This window comes from Macaca thibetana, chromosome 11 (assembly GCF_024542745.1).
Source record: "Macaca thibetana thibetana isolate TM-01 chromosome 11, ASM2454274v1, whole genome shotgun sequence".
NCBI classification, from domain to species: domain Eukaryota; kingdom Metazoa; phylum Chordata; class Mammalia; order Primates; family Cercopithecidae; genus Macaca; species Macaca thibetana.
In genome coordinates, this window is record NC_065588.1 from 107,555,257 (window position 1) to 107,560,649 (window position 5,393).

General features: G+C 48.9%; 1 pseudogene; it reads left to right on the top strand.

Moving 5' to 3' along the window:
- Nucleotides 1-1,726: 1,726 nt before the first annotated feature.
- Nucleotides 1,727-5,393, top strand: LOC126931482 (heat shock cognate 71 kDa protein-like; annotated as a pseudogene).

Genomic DNA, 5,393 nt, shown 5'->3' on the forward strand with positions numbered 1-5,393 from the left:
GTTCTAGCAGGGTAGGGTTTCCCGCTGAGCTTCCCACACCCTGTCCCCTTCCCCAAGGCCTCTTATCCACTTCTACCATGCTGTCAGCAAACCCAGATCCCATACTTTGTGTATGCCTCAGATTTCACAGGTCTGCCCTGGCTCAATCCGTTGTTGGTCACAGTCAGAGAGAAGGTCCCTGAGCCTTTGACCCATGGCATGGGGAAATGAATGCCTGGTCAGGTCAGGGACTCTTGGCTGTGTGATCCTAGGGAAGCCCCTCCCTGCTCTGGGCTTCACTCTGTTCAGGGCAGACAGGCTGTGTGGACCTTGGAGATTAGATGTATGGTACCCCCAGAAAGACACACACATACACACACACACACACACACACACACACAGAGTTCCATGGAAGGCATATTGCCCATTCCCGCTGCCTGGGCAATCAGAGCGGTCCGTGCCCCTGGCTATGATGAGGGGTTCAAGGATGGACATGTGACCCATGCCTGGCCAGCCAGGCTCAGACCTGAGACCCTGTTAAGTGGGAGGAGCACAGCCTGCCTGATAGTGAAGCCAGTGCAGAGGGCAGATGTGGAGGGAGAAGGCTACCAGGCAGCATCAGTGGAGCCCCTGGATTCTGGGCCAACACTAACACTGGCATCATTCCCAGGGTAGGAAGGGCAAGGTGGAGTGTCCCCAAGTCTAGACGTTCACCAGGAAAGGAAAATGCCAGGCATATGGACATATGGGCCTCAATGTGGGGGAAATTCCAGGGGGCCTGCGAATCTTGGTTCTCAGAGCCCCTCATGCTGGAGTCAAAGGTTGACCTGGGTGAAGGAGGCAGAAAGCAGAGAGCATGAGCCTGGCTTTTTTTGGGGGGGTTGGGTGCGGGGGGTTCCTTTTATACATTTTTTTTTAATTAAGGTAAAATTCACAAAACAAAAAGTTAACCATTTTAAAATGAATAATTTAGGGCCAGGCATGGTGGCTCACGCCTGTAATCCTAACACTTTGGGAGGCCAAGGCGGAAGGATCACTTTGAGCCCAGGAGCTAGAGACCAGCCTGGGCAATACAGTGAGATCCCATCTCTCCATATTTTTTTTTTTTTTTTTTTTTTTTGAGTCAGAGTCTCGCTCTGTCGTCCAGGCTGGAGTGCAGTGGCACAATCTTGGCTCACTGCAAGCTCCGCCTCCCGGGTTCACGCCATTCTCCTGCCTCAGCCTCCCGTGTAGCTGGGACTACAGGTGCCCGCCACCACACCCGGCTAATTTTTTGTACTTTTAGTAGAGACGGGGTTTCACCGTGTTAGCCAGGATGGTCTCGATCTCCTGACCTCGCGATCTACCTGACTCAGCTTCCCAAAGTGCTGGGATTACAGGCGTGAGCCACCGTGCTCGGTCCTAAATTTTTTTTTTAATTAGAGTCTCATTGAATATGACCACTGCTTTTAGGGTTCATGTGTCTCTCTTCACAATCAGAGCCAGGCCTGCATGCCAGCAACCATTTTCTAAGGGACCTTCATTTAGTGTTGATCTTGCTAGCACCAACTCTTGTGTGTATATTGTCCAGCACAAAAAGGTAAAGTTAATTGTCAATGATTGAGGAAACCAAACCACTCCAAGCTATGCCACCTTTGTGGATACTGAACGATTGATTGGTGATGCCATAAAGAGTCAAGTTGCAGTGAACCCCAACAACACAGTTTTTGATGGCCAACGTCTTATTGGATGTGGATTTGATCATGCTGTTGTCTGGTCTGATATGAAGCACTGGCCCTTCATGGTGGTGAGTGATGTGCTGGCAGGCCCAAGGTCCAAGGAGAGAACAAGGGAAAAACAAAAAGCTTCAGGCCAGGTGTGGTGGCTCACGCCTGTTATCCCAGCACTTTGACAGGCTGAGGTGGGTGGATTGCTTGAGCCCAGGAGTTCGAGACCAGCCTGGGCAACATGGTGAAACCCTGTCTGTACTAAAAATACAAAAATTAGCCAGGTGTGGTAGCATGCACCTCTAGTCCCAGCTACTTAGGAGGCTGAGGAGGGAGGATCACTTGAACCCGGGAGGTCAAAGCTGCAGTGAGTCATGATCACGCTACTGCACTCCAACCTGGGCAACAGAATGAGACCCTGTCTCAAAACAAAAAACTTCTATCCAGAGGTGTCCCCTATGGTTGTGACAAAGATGAAGGAAATTGCAGAAGCCTACCTTGGGAAGACTGTTACCAATGCTGTGCTCACAGGGCCAGCCTACTTTAATGACTCAGCATCAGGCTACCAAAAAGATGCTAGAACTATTGCTGGTCTCAATGGACTTAGAATTATCAACAAGCCAACTGCTGCTGCTATTGCTTATGGCTTAAACCAAAAGGTTGGAGCTGAAAGAAATGTGCTGGTCTTTGACCTGGGAGGTAGCACTTTATTTTATTTTATTTATTATTTTATTTTATTTTATTTATTTTGTCTTATTCTTATTTTATTTTCTGAGACAGAGTCTCATTCTGTCACACAGGCTGGAGTGCAGTGGCACGATCTTGGCTCACTGCAACATTGCTCTCCTGAGCTCAAGTGATCCTCCCACCTCAGCCTCCCGAATAGCTGGGACTACAGGTGTTTGCCACCATGCCCAGCTAATTTGTTAATTTTTTGTAGAGATGAGGTCTCACTATGTTGCCCAGGCTGGTCTCAACCTCCTGGGATCAAGAGAGCCTCCCACTTTTGCCTCCTGAGTAGCAGGACTATAGGCGTGCAGGAGGTGGCACTTTTGACGTGTCAGTCCTCACTATTGAGGATGAAATTTTTGAGGTCAAATCTACATCTGGAGAAGGTGGAGAAGACTTTGCAACCAAATGGACAGCTGTTGCACTGCTGAGCTCACGTGCAAGCATAAGAAGGACCTCAGTGAGAACAGGAGAGCTGGCTGGGCATGGTGGCTTTTGCCTGTAATCTCAGTACTTTGGGAGGCCAAAGCAGATGGATCACTTGAGGTCAGAAGTTCGAGACCAGTCTGGCCAACATGGTGAAACCCCGTGTCTACTAAAAATACAAAAGTTCAAAAGTTAGCCAGGTGTGGCTGGGCGCAGGGGCTTACACCTATAATCCCAGCACTTAGGGAGGCCGAGGCGGGTGGATCACGAGGTCAGGAGATCGAGACAATCCTAGCTAACATGATGAAACCCTGACTCTACTAAAAATACAAAAAATTAGCCGGGCATGATGGTGGGCGCCTGTAGTCCCAGCTACTCAGGAAGCTGAGGCAGAAGAATTGCTTGAACCTGGGAGGCGGAGGTTGCAGTGAGCCGAGATCACGCCACTGCACTCCAGCCTGGACGACAGAGCGAGACTCTGTCTCAAAAAAAAAAAAAAAAATTAGCTGGGTGTGGTGGCAGGCACCTGAAATCCCAGCTACTTGGGAGGCTGAGGTAAGAGAATCACTTGAACCCAGGAGGCAGAGGTTGCAGTGAGCCAAGATCGCATCATTGCACTCCAGCATGGGTGACAGGAGCAAGACTCCGTCTCAAAAAAAAAAATTGTAAAAAAATTAGCCAGGCGTAGCAATGGGTGCCCGTAATCCCAGCTATTAAGGAGGCTGAGGCACGAAAATTGCTTGAACCTGGGAGGCAGAGATTGCAGTGAGCAGAGATCAGGCCACTGCACTCCAGCCTGGGTGACAGAGGGAGACTCCGTCTCAAAAAGAAAAAAGAAAAAGAGCTGCCCCCACGCCTTCTTGCAGCTTGTGAACGTGCAAAGCGTCCTCTTTCTTCCAGCACCCAGGCCAGAATTGAGATTGATTCTCTCTAGGCAGGAATCGACATCTATACCTCCATTACCATGCCCGATTCGAAGAATTGAATGTTGACCTGTTCCATGCCTGATTCGAAGAATTGAATGTTAACCTGTTCCATGCCTGATTCGAAGAATTGAATGCTGACCTGTTCCATGGCATCCTGGACCCATAGAAGAAGCCCTTCGAGATGCCAAACCAGACAAGTCACAGATTCATGATATCACCCTGGTTGCTGGTTCAGCTTCTAACTGCAAGATTCAGAGCTCGCCCAAGACTTCTTCAATAGAAAAGAACTGAAGGCTGGGCATGGTGGCTCATGCCTGTAATCCCAACAGTTTGGGAGGCTGAGCCGGGAGGATCACTTGAGCCCAGGAGGTTGACACTGCAGTGGGCCATGACTGTGCCACTGCACTCCAGCGTGGGCAACAGTACGAGACCCTGTCTCAATAAAACAAACCAAACTGCATAGGAGCATTGACCCTGATGAAGCTGTTGCTTACGATCCAGCTACCCAGGCAGCCATCTGATCTGGAGACAAACCAGAAAACATTCAAGACTCATTGCTCCTGGATGTCACTCCTCTTTCCCTTTCATTGAAACTGCTGGCTGAGTCACAACAGTCATTGTTAAGCATAATACTTCCATTCCTACCAAGCAGACACAGACCTTCACTACCTGCCCTGGCAGCCAGACTGTCGTGCTTACTCAGTTTATGAAGGCGAGCGTGCCATGAGCAAGGATAACAGCCTGCTTGGCAAGTTTGAGCTCACGGGCATACCTCCTGTGACAGTGTTCCTCACACTGAAGTCACTTGACACTGATGTCAGAGACATTCTCAGTGTCTGTGCTCTGGACAAAAGTACAGGAAGTTGGGTGTGGTGGCTCACACCTGTAATCCTAGCATGTTGGGAGGCCGAGGCAAGTGGATTACTTGGGCCCAGGAGTTTGAGACCATCCTGAGCAACAATGGTGAAACCCCATCTCTAAAAAAAAATACAAAAAAATTAGCCAGGTATGATAGGGTGCACCTGTAGTCTCAGCTACTTGGGGATGCTGAGGCAGAAGGATCACTTGAGCCCAGGAAGTCGAAGCTGCAATGAGCCGAGTTTGCACCACTACACTCTAGCCTGGGCAACAGAGCAATGTCTCAAAAAAATAAAAAATAGTACAGGAAAAAAGAACAAGATTACTATCACTAATGAATGACTGTTTGACCTAATGAAGGGTCGTTTGAGCAAGGAGGACATTGAGCGTATGGTCCAGGAAGATGAGCAGTACAAAGCTAAAGATGAGAAGCAGAGGGTCAAGAATTCACTTGAATCCAATGCATTCAACAGGAAAGCCACCGTTGAAGATGAGAAAATTCAAGGCAAGATTAATGGTGAGGACAAACAGAAGATTCTTGACAACTGTAATGAAATTATCAACTGGCTCCATAAGAATCAGATGGCAGAGAAGGAAGAAATTGAACATCAGCAGAAAGAGCTGGAGAAAGACTGCAACCCCATCATTACCAAGCTGGACCCAAGTGCTGGAGGACCGCCAGGAGGCTCACCTGGGGGAGTCCCTGGTAATGGAGCTCCTCCCTCTTAGTGGTACTTCCTCAGGGACAACCATTTAAGAGGTTGATTAA